The following is a 17,440-nucleotide window of genomic DNA, read 5'->3' as shown; positions in this document are numbered from 1 at the left end:
GATCATTATATTCCCGATCCTGGAACTTGATCCTGTCGCGTGCACCGTCCGGTTCTTCAAAAGTATTTAAAGACTTAATACTAGATTGAACTATATGCTAATTACGTCTTCAATTTTGGGCTTAGCTCAAACATAATTGCGCAACAGTATACTAAATATGAGCAATGCAAAACTTAACCGCCGGTAAACGAATCACTGCGTCCGGGCTACGACAGCCACAGTTTTTGCTGATGCCGGGGTTTCTGCGATGGACGTTATTATCTGTGACGGGCCACCACAATGAATCCAGTGCACGGAGTTATGTCACCAAACCGTCCGTTTCAAAAAGCCGTGAAATCAGTAATATCCTGCATGCTTTAAGTGTGTTATCAGAAAATGTTGAAAGTGAAAATGCCGTTGAGTGAAAATACTCCCATGTCAGTTACGCCACTCCAGTGCAAATGTCCGACGCTGTCGACTGTAATGTTACACGTAACAGTAGCAATTCCATCCAAATGGCAAAATCCCAGTTTTCAGTCACGCCTCAAAGTTTTGGAGGGCTGTTCAACAATGCAACAATAAATAACAGCAGAGTTCATATCAACTTCACATCCTCTGGATAGCGGACTGGCTGCAGATCGTCCTTTTCAACTCCCAATCCTTGTTTGATGTTTATCAGAGTTAAACTGTTGTTTTTTTTTTCATAATATTCAGTCCATTTACTCATGTTTTCTCTCTGACTGCCGCCAATATATTGCCGTTGACCCAGATCTTCAAATTTGGTACATCATGTGACCTTTATGCATGGGTGTGACGTGTATATTTTACGTAACTGATACGGCGCACTGAGTGAAACAGAGGCTGGTTTAATGTACATGTATCTTTGTACAGATTGCGTCATTACAAATTTAAATTGTGATAGCCATCCGTTGTATTTCACAATACAATAAACGCAAATCATATTTATCCTCATGATACCTTCAACATATAAATGATAATATATTTATTTGCTTACTTATAATAAGCATAAACACATATCTGTGATATTGTTATTGTTTTGTTATTTATCAACATTTGTTGACAAATGGCTTCGCCTTCGACCTAAAATATAACTCTTCCACATCGATTTGATGTAAAACTACCGTTAGACTACCCTGACGCGAACATTATTTCTCAATTATTTTTTCTTTTTAAAGGAAAAGGTCTCTAAAAATGGAGGTAGGTATCCCTAAGTAGACCACTTAAAACTATGCGTAAATATACTTTTATTTATTTTTTTTTCATAATTTTGTGAAAAAAGTTAAAGGCTCTCAAACATTTGACTTCTAAGGTGGGCTTTATGGACCATACTATCAGAAGTTAGCAACTCTGATGTCAAAGGAAGTTTATCCAACTCTAATCACGACACTTAATGTTGGAATAACTCTTTTTACCCATGAGTGAAAGATTACTGAAATAGTGTTCCAAAAAAAAAAAAAAAAAAAAAAAAAAATTCCTTCCTTCCGGTGAACATCAGGAAGAAAGTCATGTGCCGTCAAGAATTCCGTACTCAAGAATATTTCACTTGTACGACGGCGGCCAGCATTATAGTGGGAGGAAACCGGTCAGAGCCCGGGGGGAAACCCACGACCATCCGCAGGTTGCTAGCAGACCTTCCCACGTACGACCGGAGAGGAAGCCAGCATAAGCTGGACTTGAACTCACAGCGACCGCATTGGTGAGAGACTCCTGGGTCATTACGCTGCGCTAGCGCGCTGATCGACTGAGCCACGGAGGCCCTATTGGCAAATAGGGGTATTAAAAGTTGTGTCTGTATGAAGCCAGTCAACGGTTCAGCATCAAGTTCGATATTCGCCCTATAGAGGTGTCAGCTGGTAGAGTGCCCGCTTCAGGAGCGGCAGATCAAGGGTCAATCCTGGGTCGGGTCACACCTAAAACCTTAAACGAAGTTGTAACTCCCTCGCTTGGCGTTCAGCATGAAAGAGATAGTGTAACGACTGGTTGACCCATATCAGTATAATGGCTCGTGCGGTGTGGCTTACTTGCCTTCGGTAAGTCGTCTCAGTGAAGCAGCACTAGACAAGAGCGGCGGGAATCCGTCCTGCAACAAGGAGGCATATTACATGCACTAAGGACTAATTCGTCATCATATGAACGAAAAAATTGTTAAGTATGACGTTAAACCCCAAGCACTCACTCACCCTTTCAGAGGAGAAATGTGGACCTAATATAATTTTCATGTAGGGCATGTAGTGTAGTCACGTGTAGGCTATACCACGTTTGGTTAGTGTATGTGCAATATAACTATCTTTATGAAACCCAGTTGATATTTCGTTTACCAATTCGGCATTCTCCTGCTGGCGGTGAAATATGAAACCAGCGTAAACTACGTGTAAGACATGTATAGTGCAGGTCAGGTGTTCCATATATTATTGTTTTAAATCATGGTTTAATATATATCGGATCTAGAACTGGCAACCCATAGGTTAACAGCTGAAAATCGAGTCTACATAAAACATTATTGAGTTCAACGTTACGCACAATGACCCCACCCTAACCTCGGAAATACAAACGCATATGCAGTTAAGGGCGATGCAGTTTAGCCTCTCGTTGCTTTAAAACGCAAAATGCTCTTCTGCGCTTAGTGTAATCATAACTCCATCAAGATGTGTCATAATTCGTTTAACCGGCTTTTTTCAGTTTTAGGTGACGACATGCCGTGGTAAAAGTGGTTTACCGCTATCTACATGGGTTTTTACACACATTCCTTTCGTTATATTTTAATTACAAGATTTTCTTTTAGTCATATTTTCCCAACGTGACAATTTCTTGACGTGTTCATACACTATCTGAGATTTCAATGAACCACATAACTTCGATAGCAACCTTATGCCTACAGCACTGGTTGCCATGGCAATAACACGCAGATGAACTTCACTGAGCGCACCTTTTGCACCGTATATACCTTACACTCAATGCATTTAACACTATTATCGTTATTAGGGATTACACTTTCTGAATATAGCGCAGATTCCAGTGTTAAAAGTTGGGAGGCCCATTAACTGGTCTTGTGGTCTACACGACTGACATGTGTTGCTGGTGATTTGGTGTCTGACTCTGAGGTCGCTGGTTCGAAACCCGCATTGGTCTCAACCAATTTTTAGCACTAGAACCTGTGCTATATTCAAGAAAGCGTAATCCCTAGTAACGATAATAAATCCACTTTCCATATGACATGTATACCAGCCCATGCATTTAGCTTGGACAAGTCTTTTGAACCAATAGAGATCTCTTAAAAATTAAACACATGTATGTTTACTTAAGGATATATTTATACAACACCTAATGTTCCTACGGGGTCTCCTGAGTAAAAGAGGGCCCGAGTCCACAAAGCCGTTCTTGAATAAGTCAAAATTTAAAAACTCCACGCTTAGTTCTTGCTACAAGAAGATGAAATTTGAACACATTTGTCTTAGTATAAACTTAATGAGGTGGACAAAATTTCCATGTCTAAAGCCTATACAAATAATCAAGCTTTAAGATTGTATTCCAGATTTTGACGTAAGTCAGAAATGCCTTTGTGGAATCTGTTTCTGAGCCCAATATATGCCCCCAAATGTGTTGAGTGTGCAGGAGAGTTGACTCTATTTCCATATGACATTGTTGCTATAGTTAAATTTTAATTTATTTTAAGGGTGTTTTATACAAATTATATCTAATTTACATATTTTCGAATTTTAAATGACCTGTTTAGCTATTTTAAAAAGCGTCCGTTAACTGTTTGTTCTGAATTTGTCAAGGGTGCTGTCATTCTTATGTCGAAAGACAACTGCCTACTGGTTCTAGCCACGATATCGCTGAAGTACTGCCGAAGGCTTTACACCTTAACCATTAATTCATTCGATATCTTTAAATTACATACTAGTACAAGATCACGAATTATCCATGTGATAACTTGAAAACTTGAAACTATACACCGTGAATAACACATCGTTATTCCTTTGGTTGATTTTGTAGTTATTAGGGTGTCTATTCTTATATGGCAAGACGACAGTGACATTACCATACGTAGACAGCGTGCAGCTTTGATAAAGCATGAATCGTTTTTAAACAAATACGTCAGTAATTCTACATACCGGAGGCCCCCTAGGCATTGCTCCGCCAACTGATGTACATATGTATGGGGTAAATTTCCTTGAGATTTTATCTCCTCAATCAAACTGCATAATTTTCAGACGACATTCTCGCCTAGTAAAGAGGGTTGAGAAAAAATGTCGTATATCAACGTTTTCATTAGCAGTTCTCCGGAAAAGGTAGGTAGAAAATGTGTATTAAAGGATGCACATTGTAATTAGGCCTACACAGCACTGAGATCAAAAGTCTGGGATTGGGTCTGAAACTGCTTTAGAATTAACTACGATTTATGTGAGAATGTTGCACCTGACTTAACAACCTCTAAGCATGTGACTTTGCCCGGAATTGTCGGCGTTAAACTGATACAAAAAAAAAAAATAAATAAAAGTAAACGTCATTGTTAAGACCATTGAAAACTATGTCCAAGGCTATTTATTTATTTTAGATTTTTTCCTACTAAATTTATATATTTATTTATTTAGATTTTTCACACTAAATTTATATGTTCATTTATTTTAGATTCTTTCATACTGAATGTATGGAAATCTAATGTTTGCATTCTATATGGTGGCCATTTAGTAAAAAGAATCTATGTTAAACTATATAAAAGTAGTTTTGGATAGATAGTATTCAATGGTCTCTCCACTCAAACTTACTTTATTAGCATTAGTAGTAATATAAGCCCTGTTCAACGTTTGTTGAAATATGTTGAAACAACTCTCGGCATTCAACACAACAGAAACTCGTGAACTTATTTTGGGTCGAAAGCTAATCAAATTCCACAAAACAGCAACTCTTCTTACATCGTGCGATGAGTCGATGCGATAAATCGCATTATGTTAACAAGGTAGCAGAAAACTGCTGCTTTTTCGTTAAATCATCCGAAATCCCGATTTATCGACGTATACAGGGATATATAAATCATCGATATAGATAAATAAGTAACTGGGTCACTGTAATATAAGTTGTGTGAACAAGATTTAGCATGTCGAGGACAGCGTCCATAAAAACAATGGAACTGTTTTACTCTTACTATGGCCTTTTGGAGATGACAGACAGACAGTTTAATATTATTGGCGTTCCATTCATTGGAATGATTCACGCCAAAGCAATACAACAGCATCAATTACAGATCATGGCAAAACAAACAAAACGTAGGCACAGCAAAAACAGTTCATAACAACAGCACACAACCGCAAATGGACTAAACCAGAAAAATGCAAAGTGGAATTCTGATCATGAAAGCAATAATAAAACACATCAATATACACAAGCAGTATTTCATGCAGAAAAGAAATCGAAACAAGATTACAGCTCATGACAAAAGGCACAAGTAGGTTAAATCCAAAGCACGCAGAGAGTAATTATGGCACTGCGACAGAACATCACCTGAAACATTGCACACCACCAAGGTCTCAAAGAAAAAAAAATCAGAACCTATGGCAACTGACAATGTAGTTTCCAAGTGCTTGGAACACGTTTTGCACATTTCTTACCGGCTTAAGCACAGACTCCATACACGGTCTATGCACCCCTGCACAAATGAGATCATGAAAAGGTTTAGTTCTTTGGGTTGTAAACCTGTTGCACTCATTACATATCACTTGTAAAGCATTAAGAGGGGTGGTCTTAAGCATCCCTGTACAAATCCTGAGAGTAGCACATTGAACAGCATCCAATTTACATTCAAGAGATAAGCAAGCAGAGTCAAAAGCTTCACAACATTAGTCTAGACGCGATCTTATCAGCGCTCTATACAAGATTAGAAGGCAGGATTTATCTGCACCCCCCCCCCCCCTCCAACTCAGATACAGCCTGCATAAGGTGAAGGACCTTCTGACATTTTGTAACAATCATTTCAATATGTTTTGACCATGTAGGTCTCTTGTCAAATACAACACCGAGAAAACTGAATGATGAAAAGACATTAACTGCACTGTTCTCTATAAGAAGTGGTACCGATAACTCTAATAAGGCTGCTTCGGACTTAGCTGGAGAGAAGCGACATCCCCACAGTTTGCTCCATCTGGTAATTTCATTCAAGGCCTGCTGTAGGTTATATACATTTCTGTATGAGAGGAAACTTGCCGCGTGTCGATGGTTTTCCGATATTTATTTATTTATATGAATGCAGTTTTACGACATGTTGAAGAATATTTCACTTATATACGACGGCGACCAGCATTATTGTGGCAGGCCATCAGCCCTGTTTCCTTGCTCTAGCCTCTTAATATTGAGCGCCAAACGAAGCAGCAACAAGTACCATATTTGAAGTCTTTGGTATGCTCCCACCCTGGATTGATCCCAGGTCTCCCGACTCAGAGGCGGACGCTCTGACCGTTGGGTATCCGAGGACGTCCACATAATAAATTATCACAGCAACACCTGTGGTAAAAAATGCGTTCCTATGTACAACGCCTGAAAAAAGCCTTAACATCCACATTAGAAAGGAGTAATGCTTGATAAATATTGCCCCGTCATTGACTGAACCCCGCGACCCTCGATTATATATATACGATACGGACTCTGATTGCGTGACAACATAACATTTTCAACTTAGTCGCCTTGAGATTCACGTTCACACAACACTACCAGGGCTTCGTGAGTACGTGCCCCGATATGACTGATCTTATGATTACCAGAGTAAAAACCTGTATAGTCTTCCAAACTTTGACAAATAGCAAATGTATATACCATATATATGGCTAAATTGTTAGAGCGCCAGCCTCGCAGTCGAGAGACCAGGGATCTAACTTGGGTCTGATCATACCACTGACTTTGAAAATGGTACATGTTACTGCCCTGCTTCGCGCTCAGCACTGACAGGCGAGAGCAAGAAAACATGGCCGGTGTCAATATAAACTGAAAAGTAATCTCTTAATTTTAACAGAAAGTCTGTTGTCTGAGTGATGCTAGAATGTATTCTGTCATTGCAGCAGATTATTCTGTTCAATATAACACATCATGCATATCCTATTAATTCAACATAAAGATTCTGTTAGACTAACAGGATAATGTGTTGAATTTGACTGAATAATGTCTTATAATAACAGATTATATCCTCGCATCACATAGACAGATTGATTTTTGAGTGTACAGGCTAAGTTGATTGTAACTATCAAATGGCAACAGATATCTTCAATGTGTATATAGATAACCATGATAGGCACACTGAACCTTAGCCGATGGTTGCTTTGTGGCGCCGGATTACAAGGCGTAATCATTATTTATATACGTATATAGGTAACATATCGCCACCTGCATATATATGCATGGTACACACTGTACTGTATGGTATAGTTACGTTTAAAAACGAAATGTGTGTATTTGTATAAAGAGTCCAAAGTCGTTCTATATGTTAAATGGGTCACGTGCAGATGGTGCTGTATGACGGCAGTGTTTCTATAGAGAACGTGAGTATATATTCTTCTTCAAATCTGCTATGAACATAGCCAAGATGGTCACTCAGTTCATATGTACATGTACATGTATATGTTTTACTTTGGTTTTCTGATGGAATCGCGTCTTAATGCCATTTCTGTGTATGTACATATGCTCGAGTCTTTGATACAGTATTCCATGATGAAATCTAGTTGACGGGTGAATCCTTTAGGTCATTTTACTGTTTAGATACGAAATGTTTTATGCGATAGTGAACTCTGAAGTTCACGAATTTATTATGAATCTTATCACGAGATTATGAATTTTACTTGAGAATATACGAAATGTTTTGCAAAAACACATTTTACACTTGTGAGACGTACTTTGTTTGTACAGTGCTTAATGTATAAAGTTTACAAGGAAGTACAGTATACATAATATAGTGTGGAAGGACTATTGACAACTCGTTCTTCAACTTCACTGTGTCAGTGCAAACTGTTACTGTAATGCCAAGCTGTGCATATATACATTACATGAACACACACGTAAGTGAAAATCCACGCCCTATTAAACAACGTTGTGCTATTCACGTAGCGTAAGCCTTAAACAGATTTAGAGTACATATGTATGTACGTATAGCACGCATACATGGGTGGATGGGAGGCTACACTACAGGGTGTCACTGTATGCATGTTGCCCAAATGCCCCGCAACGTCATAGCTTCTAACCGACTCAGACAGGCTGGTTTGGTTCATACCCAGCATTTCGAAGGCAGGGCTCGTTAAACAGATTTGTGACGTCATCAACGCCTAATTTGCATATGCAAGTTTCTGATTATGAACAAAGCACTATTTTTGGTCCACAGCAATACTTCCTGTCAGCATGACGTCGATTGAATAATCCTTCCTTTGTATTACATATAGTTTAGCGCATTATCCGTAGAAAGGACCCCCTTTTTATTCATAGTTTTGCAGTGATGTCATAGCTGCTCTGAGCCAATCATCAGTACACTCTTTATTCAAGTGGCTAGAAAACTGAAGGTGAAAACAAACCAAATTTAACCCAGGTGAAATAGCATTAGAATAAGATTTGGGCATAAATAATGACAAAAATAGCTTTAAGGTAGGATTTTTTCTGAAAAAGTAATCAGAATGTGCCTAATCTTCAAATAGGATAGTTTCATTGTCCTGTAGTATTTTAAATGTAGAAAGTGGCAAAGAGCAGCATTTCGCTTATTTAGCTCCATGTTATTTATCATCTCCTGATCCTTCAGTGGAACCGGGATGCTCAAAGTTATGAATTAAATATATGTTACAAACTGTGTTACTGTATCAAAGCCCTTATAATTGGAGATCTGGTGCCTACATAGTGTTTGTGTATTGTCAGTAAGCCCTTAACTGGAGATCTAATGGAAGTGGGGTTTGTGTACTGTCACTAATTGGAGGCCTGGTGGATGTAGGGTTTGTGGATTGTCACTAAGCCCTTAATTGGAGACCTGATGGATGTAGGGTTTATGTACTCTCCTTAATTGGAGACCGGATGGATGTAGGGTTTGTGGACTGTCACTAAACCCTTAATTAGAGAACTGATGGATGTAGGGTTTGTGTCCTTAAAGTCCTTAAAGGGAGATCTGATGGATGTAGGTTTTGTGTACTGTCCTTAATGGGAGACCTGATGGATGCACGGTTTGTGTGCTGTCATGAAGCCCTACACAATGTGTATGCGTAAGTGAGATTTGTAGGGATCTGATGGATGTACAGTTTGTGTACTGTCACTAAGCCTTTAATTGAAGATCTGATGGTTGTAGGGTTTGTGTACGGTCATTAAGCCCTTTATTGGAGATCTGATGGATGTAGAGTTTGTTTTGCTGTCACTACGCCCTAATTGGGGATTTGATGGATGTAGGGCTTGTGTTCCGTCATTAAGCCCTTAAGACCTGATGGATGTAGTGTTTATGTTCTGTCATTAAGCCCTTTATTGGAGATCTGATGGATGTAGAGTTTGTGTTCTGTCATTAAGGCTTTATTGGAGATCTGATGGATGTAGGGTTTGTGTTCTGTCATTAAACCCTTATTGGAGATCTGATGGATGTAGGGTTTGCGTACTGTCATTAAACCCTTTATTGAAGATCTGATGGATGTAAGGTTTGCGTACTGTCAATAAGCCCTTCATTGGAGATCTGATAGATGGCCCTATATTGGATATTGTGTTGGTTTGTGTACTGTCAGTAAACCCTTAGTCGGAGATCTGATGGATGTAGGGTTTCTGTGCTGTCATTAAGGCTTTATTGGAGATCTGATGGATGTAGGGTTTGTGTTCTGTCATTAAACCCTTATTGGAGATCTGATGGATGTAGGGTTTGCGTACTGTCATTAAGCCCTTTATTGAAGATCTGATGGATGTAAGGTTTGCGTACTGTCAATAAGCCCTTTATTGGAGATCTGATGGATGTAGAGTTTGTGTTCTGTCATTAAGGCTTTATTGGAGATCTGATGGATGTAGGGTTTGTGTTCTCTTACCAAACTCTTCGCATCATGGGAGAAATAGGAGATCCAATTAAACCCTTATTGGAGATCTGATGGATGTAGGGTTTGCGTACTGTCATTAAGCCCTTTATTGAAGATCTGATGGATGTAAGGTTTGCGTACTGTCAATAAGCCCTTTATTGGAGATCTGATGGATGTAGAGTTTGTGTTCTGTCATTAAACCCTTATTGGAGATCTGATGGATGTAGGGTTTGCGTACTGTCATTAAACCCTTCATTGAAGATCTGATGGATGTAAGGTTTGCGTACTGTCAATAAGCCCTTTATTGGAGATCTGATAGATGGCCCTATATTGGATATTGTGTTGGTTTGTGTACTGTCAGTAAACCCTTAGTCGGAGATCTGATGGATGTAGGGTTTCTGTGCTGTCATTAAGGATTTATTGGAGATCTGATGGATGTAGGGTTTGTGTTCTGTCATTAAACCCTTATTGGAGATCTGATGGATGTAGGGTTTGCGTACTGTCATTAAGCCCTTTATTGAAGATCTGATGGATGTAAGGTTTGCGTACTGTCAATAAGCCCTTTATTGGAGATCTGATAGATGAAGGGTTTGTGTACTGTCACTAGGCCCTTAATTGGAGATCTGGTGGATGTAGATTTTGTGTTCTGTCATTTAGCCCCGAATTGGAGATCCGGTGGATGTAAGGTTTGTGTGCTGTCACTTAGCCTTTAATTGGAGATCTGATGAATGTAGGGTTTTGAGTACTGTCACTAAGCTCTTCTGATGAATGTAGGGTTTTGAGTACTGTCACTAAGCTCTTCTGATGAATGTAGGGTTTTAAGTACTGTCACTAAGCCCTTCTGATGAATGTAGGATATGTGTTCTGTCACTAAGCCCTTAATTAGAGATCTGATGGATGTAGGGTTTGTGTTCTGTCACTAAGCCCTTAATTAGAGATCTGACGGATGTAGGGTTTGTGTTCTCTTACCAAATTCTTCGCATCATGGGAGAAATAGGAGATCCAATATGCTAATCCAATATGTCGAAGTCAGTGCTTGTTTAAAAGATCATTTGAGTCCTTCAAATTATAGCTCGCGTCAAACAGTCAAATAAATAAAGTTTAGTTAAAGGTTTAGTGTCCAGATTGGTTATTTATTCTCAATTAGCTACCCCTGTATATATTGTTAAATTGAGTGTAAAAAAATGTTGTGAAAAAGTACATTAATCTTAGTAATATATCATTAAAATTACTGGATGTTAGGTAGGTTTATGCATCTTTTCCGACAACACTCGGTATGACGTCATACAACTCCAACCTTTACGAGCTGTCAGAGCTTCGCCATTTAGTTTAGCGTTAAAAGGCCACACAATTGACAAGAAGAATATCAAATTTCTCCACGAAATGGTTTGCTATTCTGCATACGGTTGTGAAAACAGGTCGTCGAAAAACCCTGGAGTTAGTTTTTTTTTAAGTTTCCAGACGATTTGGCCCTCAGGAAAGCGTAGATTCACACCACAAGACGGAAGGGTTTTATACCCACCAAACAGAGCTAGATCTTTGCGGGGTGGCATGAGTTGGGATAAGAAATCCTGGTGGGCAGCTAAATTTTAACAGCAGAGAGGAAAAATTATGTTTTAAATATATACAACATACTTTAATACGGCAGTATATTTGCTTCTGTGTAGCTAGAATCCATCCGGAAAATGACATCTTCTTGATACGAATTCCCAGGTTATATAGGCTAGCTAGACTTGGGTTGGCCATCTATGACGTCACTCGCTGAGCAGTACCGGGTGGCCGGTTGGAGATCGGCTAGGGCAGTAAATCTGTTGATTTTGGTGGATTTAAAGTCGTAATTAAGTTTGTTAGAGACCCTCCTGGTAACATACTGTTAAACAGGTTATAATCTTTATACTTAGGACAGGTTGCTAAATCCGGACACCAATCCTTTAAGAGACTGTGCGCCGTCATTTAATGATGTATAAGATAAATACGCCGCAACAGAGAAACAAATTTATAGGCCAGCTTATAATTTGGCTACATAGATTGTAGAACAAGAGAAGAATGTTCAAAAAAGGCGATATTTGAAATTGTTTGTGTTTTTTTTTCTTGGTTTATGAAAAAGAACAGAATAATCTCATTCAATTTTTCATGAAAATTAGATGGAATATTTAGTCACGTGTGTGCTTGCTTGCATGCATGGGGGTTTTACAGTGTGCGGAACGCTCGTTTTATGCAAATCATGTATTTAGCAGTGGGTCGAGCTGGCTTTTACAGCACAAGGGTGCAGTTGCATGTTTGCAGAGTGTACCAGAGTACATATGTTCACTGGGAAAAGTTTATCTAACAACGAGGTTCCTTGCAGTGAATAGAATTACCTCCCCTAAAAAAAATCGCTTGGTGGATTTACGTCGTTTGACACCTCTGCTGTAGGCGACAACGTGTGTTTGTCATAACCTTGCGCCAAACACTCTTCAGACATCTGAGACCCAAGTGCATGCTGTAAGTACACACACTGTCATTGAATACTGAAGCTGGGTGTACCCAAGTTACACGACAACCCTCTTTCTCCCCCGTCCATCCGTATTTAGGACAAGGATCGCTTTAGAGGGTGTGGTAATACGAAAGAAGACACGCCTGGTGATAATAGGATAATAAGACAATACACCACCCAAAATCAATTATCTATGGGGAGCAGTTAATGACTGAAGTTATAGGGTTAATGGGAGGGGACACAGTGGGAATGGAGTATAAAGAGAGGGGAGGGAAGGCAGCGGGAGGAGGCGTGTGGGGGGGGAGGTTTTTAGGTAAATTGGATAAGTGTGGTGTGCATTAGCTTTGGCAAATGCCATGTTGGCTTTTCAGGTACAGGCTGGCAAAATCGAGGAACTAGGGAAACATTTTGACCTCTGTTCTGAACCTAACTAGCGGTTAAAATTACTTTCCAGGGACCTTCGATCGTAATTGACAGGCTCAGGCAATAGGATAAAGGTCGCTAAAATTTCCCGCAATTCCGATCGAGCTCACTATATTACACCCAGACCAGTACAACTTCCACGATGTGATTAATGGGGAAGATTCCCTGCATAAACTCTCAAGCCTGTTTTCTACTAGAATGTTTTCTGTTATTATAACACAACATTGTGTCATATTGAACATAATATCATGTTAGTCCAATAGAATGGTTATACTGAATTAATAGAATATGTGTGTTATATTTAACAGAACAATCTGCTACAATAGCTAAATACATTCTAGCATCACAGAGTTAACAGACTTTGCTTTAAATCTAACACATTTGCTTTTTTTGAGTGAAGTCTAAATCGGGCATAACTCTGGCCTGTCGTTCATTGGAATGACATTCGGTGTCTCTCCTGGAGTATGTCTTCACTATGGTGAATCTCCAATAAAATAATTCCGTCGTCTCTGCTGAAGTATTTTTTGTGTGCAAACTGATAAACGTACGTAGTGCTCATTCATTGCAAGAGAATAATGCTCAGTTCAGTGTGAACGTTGCGCTGGGAAATGTAGTTATGGTTTCCACTTTCGGCCATGAGTTTTCTCAAACAAAATGATTCCGTCGTCTCGTCTGGAGTCTGTTGTTCACCACGTGTATTGGCTTGAACATGAACTTCTTTTGTATAACATACCCAACATGGCGGCGAGTGCAAGGTATATCTACCCTATATATCGGAGGTTGTCTCGCTCTGAAAATGTCCGACGGCGGGAAAAGCTTTAACATACTACAAAGTCTTGCATATGCGATAAAACGCTCGAACTTTGCATGTGGGATGCAGATTTGAAATCAATGATACCCAGTGGAGGCGCCGTATTGGACAATAGGTAAAAAAAAAACCATGTAAATCTACTGGCATTGCAATACCAGCTGCAACAGTTTGAAGTATTATATGACTTATCCCATCTGTTTAATCATGCCATTCACAAATGCATGTAAAATGCACATACAATTTTTGAACACAGCGTTTAACACCAAGCGGATCAATCAGCCAGTCAGTCTATATATCATCACATCTGGTTGAAATAAAATAAGTTGATGCATTATATGGGATAATCTATAGCATTATTGACAATAATTCTTTGGATGTGTGTACATATGTTTCATTTGTTTGTACTATACTGCACGTAGAACATGCATGCACACTATACCGCAAGTAGAACATGCATGCACACTATATTGCAGGTAGAACATGCGTGCACACTTTACTGCAAGTGGAACATGCATGCACACTATACCGCAAGTAGAACATGCATGCACACTATACCGCAAGTAGAACATGCATGCACACTATACCGCGAGTAGAATATGCATGCACACTTTACCGCACGTATGCACACTATACCGCAAGTAAAACATGCATGCCCACTATACCGTAAGTAGAACATGCATACACACTATACCGCAAGTAGAATATGCGTGCACACTATACTGCAAGTAGAACATGCATCCACACTATACCGCAAATAGAACATGCATGCACACTATACCGTAAGTAGAACATGCATACACACTATACCGCAAGTAGAACATGCATGCACACTATACCGCAAGTAGAACATGCATACACACTATACCACAAGTAGAACATGCATGCACACTATACCGCAAGTAGAACATGCATGCACACTATATCGCAAGTAGAACATGCATACACACTATACTGCAAGTAGAACATGCATGCACACTACACCGCAATTATGCACACTATACTGCAAGTAGAACATGCATGCACACTATACCGTAAGTAGAACATGCATACACACCATACCGCAAATAGAACACGCATGCACACTATACCGCAAGTAGAACATACATACACACTATACCGCAAGTATAACATGCATACACACTATACCGCAAGTAGAACATGCATACACACTATACCGCAAGTACAACATGCATGCACACTATACCGCAAGTAGAACATGCATGCACACTATACCGCAAGTAGAACATGCATGCACATCGACGGATCAATGAGATATGCAACACCATGAACAGAATGTAATAAAAGACTTTTTTTAATTTCCAACTTAGATCAAGCAGTCTGTTAATTAAGAGTGAGTGAATAATTGCTTGTGGTTTAACGTCGTACTTAAGACTTTTTCAGTCATATGGTGACGAAAGAGTCCTTAGAGTGCATGCTATGTGCCTCATTGTTGCAGGACGAATCTTCACAGCTTTTTAATTTAGTGCTGCTTCACTGAGACGACTTACCGACAGCATAATACTGATACGGGTCAACCAGTCGCTACACTATGCCCTTAATGCTGAACGCCAAGCGAGGGAACTAACCTTTGACTGAATCATAGTAATTTTCTTTTCTCGCCATGCTTTAACTTCGTTCGTTCCTTTGTTTACCATATAATTAAACGTCGCTTTAATATCATTTCGTGACGTATCACGACTTTATATCTCCAGGTGATTCCGACCCTGGTGTCAATACCTTCAAATATAACATTTATTGCCGATTGGCAAAAATATTAAACTCACATGGCATGGGTTCACTTTGTTTCCCGGGTTATAATTAAATGTCGCTTTAAATTTTGCACCATTTCGCGGTATATTTCGGCTGAAATTCCCTGTACCGCTGAAACTACTGTCAATTCCCTCAAATGTTCCATGCTATGTCAAAGACACTGCGTGCAGGCAATGATACCTCAACCAGTGGTGTTATATTGACAAAGGGCCCATCAGTACACCTAGCCCGTATCTCAACTATTAATATGCTGAATAATTCAATATTGCCCCAGCCCCTCGGACTTGAAATGACCACGCATAATGTATAAAGCGTTATTCATATAGCGCATGGAATTGTATACAACAGTTATTATGACATTGAAACAATTGAGTCTTGCTCTCAGGTCATGCATTTATATATCACTAGCTGGCTGTCAACTGCCCTCACCTATCAATAAATAAATAAATAAATAAATAAAAATGAATGAACTCAACACACGTTTTCATTGTACACCCATGTTAATGGCGCTGATATGATAAACTATTACTATTAGTATTGAAACCCTCGCCACAACGACGATCCACGATGTTTTATGGTGATCATTTCTATATCATGCGTGCGTTCGTCTATCACGCTGAGCAGTCGTGCTTTAATCATTATTGTCTGGTCCGCAGGTCCCTGGGTGTGTTGTACAGTCAAGTGTCACACACTGGTTGTTTGTGCAAGATATGAAGACGCAGAAGATTAACAACAACAACTTCACCTGCAACATCTTGCTCCGGCGTTCCACTCAAACTTCCCGGTACTTACAGCCGTGCGCACAGCCCAGCCGTTCCTCCGCATGACACACAGCGGGGGAATAAATGCTAAGTCACGTGACATATTGATCCGCAGCACAGCCCAAACGCTACAGCCGACAGGGCCTCATTTTCGGCTCTGGTCAGATCCGCATCCCTGGGCTCCTACATTGGCTATAGTCCCTCATTCTCTTTGAACGCCGTCAACAGACCTCTCATAACCGAGCCGGCCTGTGCGCGCTAGCTCTTTACGGACGTATCGTACACAAAAACCATGGGATTTTAGCAATACGGACTTCATAGCAGATCTGCTTGGAAAGAATTGTGGTAAGCAAACATGTACGTTTTTGCGGTGAATTATCTTACTGGTGTGTAATATGTTAACACATATGAACAGGCACTAGTTCTCTTGACCAGGCTGTGTAACGCTTGAGTTACAGATAACTTACCATGAAGCTTTGGATAAAACTGCTATAGCTGTATCAGTCACACAGCAAGTATAATACTTCAGCCAGCAGTCCAGCGGATTACAGCTAGAGGCTATTGTTCTAACAGTACTGACATGTAACCCATTTAAACCATCCCATTGTATATTGAGACGTACGAAGACCTTTTTAACTTTTAAATGACAGATATATATGTTTATTCTCTCCTGATGTTCTCATCCCAAATCCGGTAAAAGTACAACAGTTACTTAGAAATGCGCAAAACGTGTTACACTGGAACAAAAATTATATGCATGGCATATGTAGAGACACTGGAGCCAGTCCCAGTACATACTTATACATGCATGTAATAGGTTTATGGCTCAGAACATCAGACCTGCACGTTGATATGTACGTTTCTTATAGTGTACTGTACTGAATATTAGGATGAGTGGATGATACAATATTCAGAAGCTCCTTGCCGCCCGAGGTCCATTCAGGTGTATATCTTATATCACACACCGGCTTTTTGTTGGTGTATCGTTCTGTTTTCTTTATTTTAGGCTCCTTACAAATGGCTAGATCGCTTTCAGTCCGGAGCCAGAGTGTACTGTAATTGTGTACGCTGTATTGCGTAACGCCCATCTTCCTAGGACAGGCTTGACACATTCACATGTTGTATTTTGGTAACGATATAATTAATACTGTGCTCCATAAGTGCGTATGTCAGAGGCAGGGACTCGTAGAATGTAAAC

General features: G+C 39.7%; 1 protein-coding gene across 1 annotated transcript in view; it reads left to right on the top strand.

Annotated features, from left to right (window-relative positions):
* Positions 1-7,515: 7,515 nt before the first annotated feature.
* The window catches only part of LOC135472419 (ceramide phosphoethanolamine synthase-like), a 44,332-nt gene continuing 34,407 nt past the window's right edge, over positions 7,516-17,440 (top strand). The window contains exons 1-2 of the mRNA XM_064751917.1: positions 7,516-7,526; positions 16,138-16,587. The gene's annotated coding sequence lies outside the window, so the exon portion shown is untranslated. The remainder of the gene's footprint in view (positions 7,527-16,137; positions 16,588-17,440) is intronic.

Source organism: Liolophura sinensis, chromosome 8, assembly GCF_032854445.1.
Source record: "Liolophura sinensis isolate JHLJ2023 chromosome 8, CUHK_Ljap_v2, whole genome shotgun sequence".
NCBI lineage: Eukaryota > Metazoa > Mollusca > Polyplacophora > Chitonida > Chitonidae > Liolophura > Liolophura sinensis.
Note: the sequence above shows the minus strand (reverse complement) of the source record. Positions and strands in the feature narration are given on the sequence as shown.